We start from the raw sequence: 15,275 nt of genomic DNA, 5'->3' as shown, positions 1-15,275 counted from the left end.
GCTTCTATCCCACTGTTATAAAACTCTGGAATGGACTTCTTGTACATTATAAATGAACTCATTCTAGTAATCTACCTTGTCATGGCCCTTCTATCTTATTGCTTACCCACACTGCACTTTCTGTTTCGTTTTGTTATTCCCTTTCACTTGTACAACTTTAAAGTACTTATGATTTAAATGATCAGTATGTATGGCTTATCAAACTAAGTTCTTCACTGTAACAACAATAAACCAACACTAATGTGCCTTTGGAAGCTCACTATGTTGAATATTATTTTCAAAAACAAGGGGAAAAAGAAACACCTTTCAGGCAAGAGAGACGGAGGAGCAGCGTTGTCATTCCTGGAAGAAAAATGGTCGTGAGTTCTATTAGAATTTAAATGTTAAAAAAGATTGTAGATGTTTGAAATCCTCAATACCAACAAGACAAGGAGATGATTATCGAATTCAGAAGACCTCGCTACACTTGCACCACTCTTTACATTGGTGGACCAGCAGTGGAAATTGTGAGCAATTTCAAATACCTGGGAGTGCACATCTCATTGTCAAAGAACACATTATATACAATCAGAAATCTCGCCAACGCCTTTATTCTCTGAGCAGAGAGCATCCTAACAGGCTGCATCACTGCATGGTACGGAAACTGTACTGTGGTGGGCAGGGAGTTTCTACAATAATCATCAAAGCTACCCAATGCATCCCCGGCACCAGCCTACCTGCCATCAAGGGACCTACTGTGTATACAGAGAAGTGCTAGTAACATCACACCCACCCTACTCTGTCCCACTCCCCTCAGGAAGGAGGCCTTGTAGCATCCACACCAGGACCACCAGACTCAAAAGCAGTCACTTTCCCTAAGCAGTAAGGCTGATCATCACCTCCACCCACTAATCCACATCTGCACACCCCCAACCAACTTATTCTGAGCAACACACACAAAATGCTGGAGGAACTTAGCAGTTCAGGCGGTATCTATGGAAATGAATAAACAGCTGACATTTCTTGCCGAGACCCTTCTGGATTTCCACCATCCGCAAAATCTCTTATATTTAAGATTTGTAGCTGCTTATTCTGGCTTCCCCCCCCCCCTTTTTTTTCCAATTCTGATGAATGGTCTTTGAACTGAGACGTAGGCTGTTTCCCTCCATCCATGCTGCCTGGTCTTTTGAGTTGCTCCAGCTTATTTTTGAGTATTTCTCTGGATTTCTAGCATTTGCAGAATCCTTTTGTGTTTAACTTTGCAGGTCAAAGTCCCTTCAGCAGAACAGTACTTGTCAGAACATTTTTTAATTATGTTCAACCTCTGGAAATGTTTTGATTTTCTCAGATTGGAAGGTGATGGCTTACCAAAGACTTGGCATAAGGGAACCATCTGAGGGAAGAAGAACAATACACAGGCACGGCATATGATGCTTTTTGGAGTGAGAACAGTCCATGGGATGATTGGAATAATTGGCTTCATTTTCTCATGCAGGGCACCAAAGCTGTAGAGTCATGTAGCTGGAAACAAGCCCTTCAGCCCAAACATCAATTGGTCAGATACTAATCCCAATTTATTTCCCCACATTCCCATTTACTCTGACCACACATTCTACCACTCATATATACACTGGCAATGATTAATAATGACCAATTACTCTGCCCACCTGCGTGACTTTGACATATGGGAGGAACCTGGAAGAAACTCACGCATTCTCAGGAAGAACATACAAACCGCACCCAGACAGCACTGGAAATTAGGATCAAATACAGGTCACTGGAGTTATGAGGCAGCAGCTCTATGAGAGAGCACTGTACCCTCTTCAAAGACCAAGACAAGTATTGGCTCCAGTAGTTAGATGTGAAAGCCGTAGTAGAGACATACAGCTTTCAAGCTATCCAAGTATGCAACACACATTTACAGCCACTGCTTTAGATAAGGCACATCTTGATGAAGGGTCTCAGCTACCATTGACTGGTTATTTCTCTTCATAGACGCTGCCTGACCTGCAGAGTTCTTCCAGCATTTTGTGTGTGATGTAGATCTTGTTTAGGACTATATGGCCAAGTGAGGCATCAATGCATTAGGCTATAACATTCTCTGTTTTCTGCAGTATGCAAAAAGTACTCCAAAAATTGGAATAGTAAATTGATCATGATGCCCATCTATCTACTCCCAATTTACTGCATTTGGCCCATTTACTTCCAAGCCATCTCCTTGCATGTATCTGTCTAAGTACTCCTTAAATGAATCTATTGTATCTGTCTCAACCACTTCCTCAGGAAGCTCATTCTATACACTCACCAACTTCCTCAGGAAACTCATTCCAGACACTCACCAACTTCCTCAGGAAACTCATTCCACACACTCACCAACTTCCTCAGGAAACTCATTCCACACACTCACCAACTTCCTCAGGAAACTCATTCCAGACACTCACCAACTTCCTCAGGAAACTCATTCCACACACTCACCAACTTCCTCAGGAAACTCATTCCACACACTCACCAACTTCCTCAGGAAACTCATTCCACACACTCACCAACTTCCTCAGGAAACTCATTCCAGACACTCACCAACTTCCTCAGGAAACTCATTCCACACACTCACCAACTTCCTCAGGAAACTCATTCCATATCCTCACCAACTTCCTCAGGAAGCTCATTCCATATCCTCATCAACTTCCTCAGGAAACTCATTCCAGACACTCACCAACTTCCTCAGGAAACTCATTCCACACACTCACCAACTTCCTCAGGAAACTCATTCCACACACTCACCAACTTCCTCAGGAAACTCATTCCAGACACTCACCAACTTCCTCAGGAAACTCATTCCACACACTCACCAACTTCCTCAGGAAGCTCATTCCATATCCTCATCAACTTCCTCAGGAAACTCATTCCAGACACTCGCCAACTTCCTCAGGAAACTCATTCCACACACTCACCAACTTCCTCAGGAAACTCATTCCAGACACTCACCAACTTCCTCAGGAAACTCATTCCACACACTCACCAACTTCCTCAGGAAACTCATTCCACACACTCACCAACTTCCTCAGGAAACTCATTCCATATCCTCACCAACTTCCTCAGGAAGCTCATTCCATATCCTCATCAACTTCCTCAGGAAACTCATTCCAGACACTCACCAACTTCCTCAGGAAACTCATTCCAGACACTCACCAACTTCCTCAGGAAACTCATTCCACACACTCACCAACTTCCTCAGGAAACTCATTCCACACACTCACCAACTTCCTCAGGAAACTCATTCCACACACTCACCAACTTCCTCAGGAAACTCATTCCAGACACTCACCAACTTCCTCAGGAAACTCATTCCACACACTCACCAACTTCCTCAGGAAACTCATTCCATATCCTCACCAACTTCCTCAGGAAGCTCATTCCATATCCTCATCAACTTCCTCAGGAAACTCATTCCAGACACTCACCAACTTCCTCAGGAAACTCATTCCACACACTCACCAACTTCCTCAGGAAACTCATTCCACACACTCACCAACTTCCTCAGGAAACTCATTCCAGACACTCACCAACTTCCTCAGGAAACTCATTCCACACACTCACCAACTTCCTCAGGAAGCTCATTCCATATCCTCATCAACTTCCTCAGGAAACTCATTCCAGACACTCACCAACTTCCTCAGGAAACTCATTCCACACACTCACCAACTTCCTCAGGAAACTCATTCCAGACACTCACCAACTTCCTCAGGAAACTCATTCCACACACTCACCAACTTCCTCAGGAAACTCATTCCACACACTCACCAACTTCCTCAGGAAACTCATTCCATATCCTCACCAACTTCCTCAGGAAGCTCATTCCATATCCTCATCAACTTCCTCAGGAAACTCATTCCAGACACTCACCAACTTCCTCAGGAAACTCATTCCACACACTCACCAACTTCCTCAGGAAGCTCATTCTATACACTCACCAACTTCCTCAGGAAACTCATTCCACACACTCACCAACTTCCTCAGGAAGCTCATTCTATACACTCACCAACTTCCTCAGGAAACTCATTCCACACACTCACCAACTTCCTCAGGAAACTCATTCCAGACACTCACCAACTTCCTCAGGAAACTCATTCCACACACTCACCAACTTCCTCAGGAAACTCATTCCACACACTCACCAACTTCCTCAGGAAACTCATTCCAGACACTCACCAACTTCCTCAGGAAACTCATTCCACACACTCACCAACTTCCTCAGGAAACTCATTCCACACACTCACCAACTTCCTCAGGAAACTCATTCCACACACTCACCAACTTCCTCAGGAAACTCATTCCAGACACTCACCAACTTCCTCAGGAAACTCATTCCACACACTCACCAACTTCCTCAGGAAACTCATTCCACACACTCACCAACTTCCTCAGGAAACTCATTCCACACACTCACCAACTTCCTCAGGAAACTCATTCCAGACACTCACCAACTTCCTCAGGAAACTCATTCCACACACTCACCAACTTCCTCAGGAAACTCATTCCATATCCTCACCAACTTCCTCAGGAAACTCATTCCATATCCTCATCAACTTCCTCAGGAAACTCATTCCAGACACTCACCAACTTCCTCAGGAAACTCATTCCACACACTCACCAGCTTCCTCAGGAAACTCATTCCACACACTCACCAACTTCCTCAGGAAACTCATTCCACACACTCACCAACTTCCTCAGGAAACTCATTCCACACACTCACCAACTTCCTCAGGAAACTCATTCCAGACACTCACCAACTTCCTCAGGAAACTCATTCCACACACTCACCAACTTCCTCAGGAAACTCATTCCAGACACTCACCAACTTCCTCAGGAAACTCATTCCACACACTCACCAACTTCCTCAGGAAACTCATTCCACACACTCACCAACTTCCTCAGGAAACTCATTCCATATCCTCACCAACTTCCTCAGGAAGCTCATTCCATATCCTCATCAACTTCCTCAGGAAACTCATTCCAGACACTCACCAACTTCCTCAGGAAACTCATTCCACACACTCACCAACTTCCTCAGGAAGCTCATTCTATACACTCACCAACTTCCTCAGGAAACTCATTCCACACACTCACCAACTTCCTCAGGAAGCTCATTCTATACACTCACCAACTTCCTCAGGAAACTCATTCCACACACTCACCAACTTCCTCAGGAAACTCATTCCAGACACTCACCAACTTCCTCAGGAAACTCATTCCACACACTCACCAACTTCCTCAGGAAACTCATTCCACACACTCACCAACTTCCTCAGGAAACACATTCCACATACTCACCAACTTCCTCAGGAAACACATTCCACATCCTCATCAACTTCCTCAGGAAACTCATTCCAGACACTCACCAACTTCCTCAGGAAACACATTCCAGACACTCACCAACTTCCTCAGGAAACTCATTCCACACACTCACCAACTTCCTCAGGAAACACATTCCAGACACTCACCAACTTCCTCAGGAAACTCATTCCATACACTCACCAACTTCCTCAGGAAACTCATTCCAGACACTCACCAACTTCCTCAGGAAACTCATTCCACACACTCACCAACTTCCTCAGGAAACACATTCCACATACTCACCAACTTCCTCAGGAAACTCATTCCACACACTCACCAACTTCCTCAGGAAGCTCATTCCATACACTCACCAACTTCCTCAGGAAACTCATTCCACACACTCACCAACTTCCTCAGGAAACACATTCCACATCCTCATCAACTTCCTCAGGAAACACATTCCACATCCTCATCAACTTCCTCAGGAAACTCATTCCAGACACTCACCAACTTCCTCAGGAAACACATTCCAGACACTCACCAACTTCCTCAGGAAACTCATTCCACACACTCACCAACTTCCTCAGGAAACACATTCCAGACACTCACCAACTTCCTCAGGAAACTCATTCCATACACTCACCAACTTCCTCAGGAAACTCATTCCAGACACTCACCAACTTCCTCAGGAAACTCATTCCACATACTCACCAACTTCCTCAGGAAACTCATTCCACACACTCACCAACTTCCTCAGGAAGCTCATTCCATACACTCACCAACTTCCTCAGGAAACTCATTCCACACACTCACCAACTTCCTCAGGAAACACATTCCACATCCTCATCAACTTCCTCAGGAAACACATTCCACATCCTCATCAACTTCCTCAGGAAACTCATTCCAGACACTCACCAACTTCCTCAGGAAACACATTCCAGACACTCACCAACTTCCTCAGGAAACTCATTCCACACACTCACCAACTTCCTCAGGAAACACATTCCAGACACTCACCAACTTCCTCAGGAAACACATTCCATACACTCACCAACTTCCTCAGGAAACTCATTCCACACACTCACCAACTTCCTCAGGAAACACATTCCAGACACTCACCAACTTCCTCAGGAAACTCATTCCATACACTCACCAACTTCCTCAGGAAACTCATTCCAGACACTCACCAACTTCCTCAGGAAACTCATTCCACACACTCACCAACTTCCTCAGGAAACACATTCCACATACTCACCAACTTCCTCAGGAAACTCATTCCACACACTCACCAACTTCCTCAGGAAGCTCATTCCAGACACTCACCAACTTCCTCAGGAAACTCATTCCACACACTCACCAACTTCCTCAGGAAACTCATTCCACATACTCACCAACTTCCTCAGGAAACACATTCCACATCCTCATCAACTTCCTCAGGAAACACATTCCACATCCTCATCAACTTCCTCAGGAAACTCATTCCAGACACTCACAAACTTCCTCAGGAAACACATTCCAGACACTCACCAACTTCCTCAGGAAACACATTCCACATACTCACCAACTTCCTCAGGAAACACATTCCACATCCTCATCAACTTCCTCAGGAAACACATTCCACATCCTCATCAACTTCCTCAGGAAACTCATTCCACATCCTCATCAACTTCCTCAGGAAACACATTCCACATACTCACCAACTTCCTCAGGAAACTCATTCCAGACACTCACCAACTTCCTCAGGAAACACATTCCAGACACTCACCAACTTCCTCAGGAAACACATTCCACATACTCACCAACTTCCTCAGGAAACACATTCCACATCCTCATCAACTTCCTCAGGAAACACATTCCACATCCTCATCAACTTCCTCAGGAAACTCATTCCACATCCTCATCAACTTCCTCAGGAAACTCATTCCACATCCTCATCAACTTCCTCAGGAAACACATTCCACATACTCACCAACTTCCTCAGGAAACACATTCCACACACTCACCAACTTCCTCAGGAAACACATTCCACATCCTCATCAACTTCCTCAGGAAACTCATTCCACATCCTCATCAACTTCCTCAGGAAACACATTCCACATACTCACCAACTTCCTCAGGAAACACATTCCGCATACTCATGATTCCAGCATGAAAATGTTGTTCCTCAAAATTTATTTTAAATCATTTCCCTCTCATACTATATCTGTGCCTGTTAGTTTTAGATTCCACTACCTGGGGGGAAAAACCTGCTATCATCCACCTTATCTATACCTTTCATGATTTTATATACCTCTATAAGGTTACCCCTCATTTTACAATGCTCCAAGGAATAAATATCTAGCCTGTTTCAACCTCTCCCTCTATCAAAGGTGATGCACCATCAATAACTCACGCTGAGACGTATAAGCGAGATATCAGCTTTTATTGACTGGAAGAATAAACAACACTGCATCCTGGGGAAAATGAGGGAGAGCAGCAGCCCACAGTCACCTTTATACAGGGGTCTGTGGGAGGAGTCACAGGAGCAGTCAGCAGGGTCTGTGGGAGGAGCCACAGGAGCAGTCAGCAGGGGTCTGTGGGAGGAGCCACAGGAGCAGTCAGCAGGGTCTGTGGGAGGAGCCACAGGAGCAGCCAGACAGGTATATCTACCGGTAGTCCACCACAAAAGGCCGTCTAATCCTGGCAACATTTTCAACAATTTTTATGCTTTCCCTCATAACTTTCTTTCATGGTTTTCAGAACAGGGAGACCAAAACTGTGTACACAGTATTCCAAATGTGGCTTCACCAATACAATTGCAACATAATATCTCAGCTCCTATACTCAATCCTCTTCATACTCTTTTATACATTTTCAGATATTTCCTTAGCCTTTGCTGTTCCAGAGAAAAAAACAACCCAAGTTTGTCCAACCTTTCCTCAGAGTACACGCCCTCCTATCCAGGCAGTATCCTGGTAAATCTCTTCTGTACCCTCTTCAAAACTTTCCTCAGGCATCCTTCTGGTAATGGGGAGATCAGAACTGAAAGCAATAGTCCAAGGAGTGCCCAACCAGAATTTTATTAAGTTGCAACAAAACTTCCTGACTCTTGAACTCAATGTCTCAACATGGAGCCAGGCATGCCCTGTGCCCTTTTCTACCACCCTGTCAACCTGTGCTGCCGCTTTCAGGATGCGATTGACTTGGACCCCAAGATCCAACACTGATAAGGGTCCTGGCATTAACTGTGTACTGGCCCTTTATATTTGATATCCACTCAGACTTGGTCATATTAAACTCTATCTGCCAATTCTCCATCCATCTGCATTTGATCTATATCCCACTGTTATCCTTTGGCAGTCTTCTCTCTATAAGCAGTACCACCAAATTTTGTATCATCTTCGGAATTATTGGCCCACTCATCCATGTTGTGGTGTGTAGTTTATTTACTGTCTGTGTTTCTGCTGCAAGTTTGTCACTGTACCTGTACCTCTCCATACTTGGGCTCATGAACTGGAACAATTGGGTCTTCTTCAGGGTGGAAGGATGTAACAAGTGGAGAGCTCCAAGCATCAGTTTGGGATTTATATTAGTGATACCAAGGAGGGAGAAGACTTTTAGGTGTCCAATCTTGATGATGACATCAAAATAGGTGGATAGGCAATCTGCAAAGATTGTATTTGGACTATGCAACAGAATATAGATAGATAGGTGAAACTCGCCAAATGGAGTTCAATGTGGGAAATTGCAGGATCATTCACTTCGGTAAAAGTCAGATTATTATCAAAATGATATATATATTTCACCATGAGATTTCACTATGAGATTCATTTTCTTGCAGACATTGACAGAGAAATAAAGATACAGAATAGAATTTAGACTTGTAGAGTCATAGAAAAATACAGCACGGAAACAGGCCCTTTGGCCCATCTAGTTCATGTTGAACCATTTAACCTATCTAATCCCATCGACCTGCCCCTGGACCATAGCTTTCCTTACCTCTGCCATCCATTTACCAATCCAAACTTCTCTTAAATGTTGAAATCAAGCTTACTGTACATGCACCACTTGCACTAACCAGCTCATTCCACACTCTCATGATCCTCTGAGTGAACAGGTTTCCCCTCATGTTTCCCTTAAAATTTTCACCTTTCACCCTTAACCCATGACTTCTAGTTATAATCCCATCCAACCTCAGTAGAAAAAGCCTGCTTGCATTTACCTTATCTATACCCCTCATAATTTTGTATACTTCCTCTATTCTTCTATTTTCCAAAGAATAAAATCAAAACCTATTCAATCTTTCGATCTTTCCTTATAACTTAGATTCTGCAGTCCTGACAACATCCTTGCAAATTTTTGCTGTAATTTTTCAACATCTTTCCTGTAGGTAGGTGACTAAAACTGCACACAATACTCCAAATTAGGCCCCATCAACCTTTTATACAACCTCAACATAACATCCCGACTTTTGTACATAAACAATTTAAGATGGCTCTTCTGAAGATGGGTGACAGCTTACTGGTGGTTGATAAAGCAAGAAATACAACTAAATACTTTTATTAATAAGATTCAAGATTCAAGATTCAAAAACTTTATTGTCATTCTAACCATACATCAGCTCTGCAGGGCAGAATGAGACAGCATTTCCCAGGAGCAGTGCAATCATAACATAACAAATGCAACACTAGATAATAAACATAACAATAAATAGTAAAACACAACAGCCACATGTCAGTTAAAAACAAGTTATAAGTGTCCAGTGCAAGTTAAAAGTGTCCAAAGCAGAGTCAGGTAGAGCAGCTATTTAGCAGTCTGCCTGCCTGTGGGAGGAAGCTGTTTAGTAGCCTTGTGGTTTTAGTTTTGATGCTCCTGTAACATTTACCTGATGGCAGAAGAACAACCAGTTTATGGAGAGTGTGTGAGGGGTCTTTAATGATGTACCGTGTCTTCTGGAGGCATCGACTCTGAAAGAGGTCTTGGACAGAAGGTAGGGAGACCCCAATAACCATCTCTGCTCCCCTAACCACCCTCTGCAAGGCTTTTTTGTCGGCAGCACTGCAGCTGGAGTACCAGGTTGTGATGCAAAAGGTCAGCACACTCTCAACCACTCCTCTGTAGAATGTAGTTAAGATGTTAGTGGGGAGTGATGCTTGTTTAAGCTTCCTCAGAAAGTGCAATCTCTGCTGGGCTCGTTTCACAATCCCAGTGGTGTTCCTGGACCAGGTGAGATTGTCCGAGATCTGCACCCCAAGGAACTTGGACATCCCCAAGGATGTTTTCCACTCTCTCCACTGTGGAGCCGCTGATGCTGAGGGGTGTGTGCTCAGGCTGAGACCGTCTGAAATCGACGATCATCTCCTTGGTTTTGGTGACATTAAGCATCAAGTTGTTGTCACTGCACCAGCTCTCTAGGTGTTTGACCTCCTCCCTGTACATTGTTTCATCATTTTTGCTGATGAGCCCCACCATCGTGGTATCATCAGCAAATTTAATGATCAGGTTCCCCTTGAATCTGGCTGCACAGTCATGTGTTAGCAGTGTAAACAGCAATGGGCTAAGCACACAGCCTTGTGGGGATCCAGTGCTCAGTGTGATGGAGTCAGAGATGTTCCTGCCAACACGGACTGACTGTGGTCTCTCTGTTAAGAAATCCAGAATCCAGCGACACATGGCAGTGTTAAGGCCAAGCAGTAACAGTTTCTCCACTAGTCTCTGCGGGATGATGGTATAACACTTTTTCTGTGGAAAATTGTGGTAAACTATCACCTCAAACAACGAAGAGGCAAGTGAAGGCAAGGTTGACTTGAGAGTCGAGGCGTGCAGATGCGATGCAAAGTCGGAGTAAGGTCAAGGCACGGTAGAGGGGAAGTGGTCAGAGCAGGGTCGAGGCATGCTTGAGATGGAGTTAGAGTTGGAGACAGCGTTGGAGTGAGTGGCACAGCGGAGTTCAGAGCCCATCCACTTAAACCAAGAGTGAGGTTGGATTGATCTAAGTGCTTGGCTGATTTGTAAAGGTCAGATACTTGGTGGGGGTGTCCAGGCCCAAACCATATCAAAATGGCAGGGCTTGGGTTCTAGTGTGGGGGACAGCTGATATTTGGACAATTTAAATGCTGGGCCAAGTGGAACGTAAAGGCAGGGGATGGGAACTGAGGCGAGGGTCAGGCAGGTTCTCCCTGCCATTTACTCTGCTTTCCCCAGCACTGAGGCTGAGGCTTTTGTCCTGCTCCCACTGCAGCTGGTCTGCGAGCTTCATGATGATTTGCCCCACTGTCTGATGAACTGAGGCAGAGGCTGTGGACTCACTTTCATTCTGAATGCTGTTGCTTGCTTTTTTGCTTACATGATTTGTGTGGCCTTTCTCTCTCTGCACATTGGGTGTTGTTTTTTATTTAATTGGGTTCTTTTGGGGTCCTTGTTTTATGGCTGCTTGCAAGCAGCCGAATTTCAAAGTGCAGAGAGAGAATTTCTGTAGACTTTGATAATGAATGTTCTTCGAATTTTGAAATTTACTTCGGCATATGAAGGCCAATGTTGGCACAATGTAAGCTTTCCTTACAACCCTATCTACCTGTGCCACCTCTTTCAGTGAAATATGGACCTGTATTGCCAGATCCCTTTGTTCTACTGCTCTTGTCAGTGCCCCCCTGTTCACGATGTATGACCTATCCTGGCTGGTTCTACTGAAGTGCAACACCTCACACTTGTCTGTATTAAATTCCATCTGCCATTTTCCAGCTGGTCCAGATTCCACTGTAAGCTCTGGTTTCCTTCCTTGCTGTCCACTACAGCCCCCAGTCTTGGTGTTATCTGCAAATTTGCTGATCCAGTTAACCACATTATCATCCAGATCGTTGACATAGATGACAAACAACAACAGACCCAGCGCCGATCCCTGCAGCATTCCACTAGTCACAGACCTCCGCTCAGAGAGGCAATTGTCTACTACACCTCTCTAGCTTCTCCCACAAAGACAATGTCTAATCCAATTTACTACCTCATCTTGCATGTTGAGCCGCTGAACCTTCTTGACCAGTTGCCCATGCGGGACCTTGTCAAATACCTTGCTGAATTCCATGTAGACACATCCACTGCCTTGCCTACATCAACTTTCCTGGTAACTTCTTCAAAAAACTCTAAAGGATAGGTTAGACGTGGCCTACTATGCACAAAGCCATGTTGACCATCCTTAATCAGTCTGTGTTTATCCGAATACTGATATATTTGGTCCCTTAGAAATAACTTTCCCAATACTGATGTCAGGCTCACTGGCCTATAATTACCTGGTTTATTTTTAGAGCCTTTCTTAAACACCAGAACAAAATTAGCTATCCTCCAATCCTGTGATGCCTCAGGGTATCACTAAGGATGATTTAAATATCTCTGCTTGGGGCCCCTGTGATTTCTGCACTTGTCTCCCACAGGATCCAAGGGTACATTGTCAGGCCCTGGGGATTCATCCACCCTACTCTGCATCAAGACAGCAAACACCTCCTCCTTTGTCATCTGTTTAGGGTCTGTTTCGCTGCTTTGCCTCACTTCTACAGACTCTGTGTCTATCTCCTGAGTAAATGAAAGTGCAAAACATTAATTTAAGATCTTCCCTGTCTCTTCTGGCTCCACCCGTAGATTACCATTTTGATCTTCTAGAGGACAAATTTTCTCCCTAGCAATCCTTTTGCTCTTAACATATATGTAGAATCCCTTATGATTCTCCTTCACCTTGTCTGTTAGGGCAATTTCATGCCTTCCTTTAGCCCTCCTGATTTCTTTCTCTTGCATTTCTTATACTCCATAGGTACCTCATTTGTTCCTACATGCTTATGCTTGCTATGCACCTCATTTTTTCTTAACCAGGGCCTCAATATCTCTTGAAAACCAAGGTTCCCTAAGCCTGTCATCTTTACCTTTTATTCTGACAGGCATATACAAGCTTTGTGCTCTCAAAATTTCGCTTCTCCGATTTAGAATCTCAACCCCAAGGAAAGTCCTTTCTTGTTTTCCATATTTCCTTTGAAACTAATGGCATTAAGATCACTAGGTGCTAAGCACTCCCCTACACAAACTTATGTCACCTGCCCTGTCTCATTGCCTAATATCAGATCAAGTATCACATACTCTCTTGTTGGGACTTCTGTGTCCTGATGAAGGAAACTTTCCTGAACACAGTTCCAATCACAACGCCTCACTAGACGTGTTCTCCAGTCTGTCTTGACTGAGCACTGCTGTGACATTTTCCCTGACTAGTAATGCCTTCCCTCTTTAATCCCTCCCTCTCTGTCGCATTTAAACCAGGGACAACACGGAATATTGAGCTATGAAAAACTATACATAAGCAAAGACGGACAAACAATGAATGTCTGAACAGAAGACAAATAGTGCAACCCCCTCCCTCCCCCCCCCAGGAATGAGAGTTGTAGAGTTTGTAAAAGTGAGTCTATAGGTTGTTAATGTCAGCTCAGAGTTGAGGTGAGTGAAGTTGTGCATGCCAGTTCAGGAGCATGATGATTTATCCCATCACAATCAGCTAAAGAAAGAGGATTTATATTCTTTGGAGTTTAGAAGGGTAAAGAGAGATATTATTGAAACATATCAAGTTCAAGTTCAAGTTTATTATCTTTTGATTGTACAACCAAGCAAAATAATGTTCCTCCAGACCACAGTGCACCCACAAAGCATATATCACACAGAGCACATAAAACAAAATATTCCCACAAATACGCTAATAAAATGTAATTCAAAGTGCATGTTGTGAACAGCACAAGTAAACAGTAACAGCTGACTTTGGTGGAGGCAGTGCACTCATTAGTCTCACAGCCTGAGGGAAGAAGCTGTTACCCAGTCCTGATGCTCCTGTACCTCCTTCCTGATGGAAGTGGGTCAAAAAGATCGTGGTAGGGATCCTCAACAATGCTCTGGGCCCTTTGCATACGACGCTCCTGGTAAATGTCACAAACGGGGTGGGGGGGGGGGGGAGGGAGGCCCTGGTGAGCCTCTTGGTGGATCTTATTGTCCTCTGTAGGGTCTTGTGGTTCAACGCCTTGCAGCTTCTGTACCACACAGTGATGCCACCAGACAAGACACTCTCGATGGTAATCCTGTAGAAAGTTGTTGGGATAGAAGATTCTAAGGGGATATGACTGATGTTGAGATGCTTCCACTAATAGGGCAGTCTTGAATGAGGGGACACAAGACAAGGAAGCAGTAATTTAAAATGAAAGTGCATAGACATTTCTTCTCACAGGTCACAGTTCATCTTTGGATTTTTCTACCCTCAGAGGTTTGTGGAGGCTATGTCACCAGAAGTATTTAAAGAGGAGGTAGATATAAAAATTGGGGAATTGAGGGCTATCAGGAAGTGGAGGGGAGGCCTGGGGCAGATCACATTGGATGTCAGGGTAGGACTGAAGGTCTGAGTGGTCTACTCTTTACTTTGTTTGGACTCTGTTTCCTTGTATTCCTGCATTGGGACTTATATTCAACTACTGACTGAGGCAAGTGAGCCAAGGCTGCAACACTGACTTTGTATAATCTTAAACCCTATCCAAGGGGATGTGAAACTAGGCCCTGCAAACACATTCTTTATGTGCTTTACATAAAAACTACATTACTACAGATTCTCATTTTCTTCTTCCCTTATATGCTGGTCTTGCTGGAGCTCATCTGGGCATAAGCTAAAGCAGTTTTCAAAGTGGGAGTTAGATGAGTCAGAGGATGTTAAAGATGGGCCATCATCTCCACTCCTTTAAATAAATGCTGGTGCACGGACCCGAGAACTGCACTGATGAGTTGCGTGGGAGGAACCATTTGGATAAAGTTAGTAACCCGAAAAAAATATGCAAGTAGCTGTTCTAAAGTAGAGGATTACAAACTGTTCACTAGTGCTGGGGTTTGAGGGTGGACAGATGTAGGAAGCCAAGTCCAAGATATTTCAACTCAGCATCCAAATCCAGCACAGGAAGCCCTGTATAAACTGAGAG

This window comes from Hemitrygon akajei, chromosome 19 (genome assembly GCF_048418815.1).
Source record: "Hemitrygon akajei chromosome 19, sHemAka1.3, whole genome shotgun sequence".
NCBI lineage: Eukaryota > Metazoa > Chordata > Chondrichthyes > Myliobatiformes > Dasyatidae > Hemitrygon > Hemitrygon akajei.
This window is presented reverse-complemented; position numbering follows the sequence as displayed.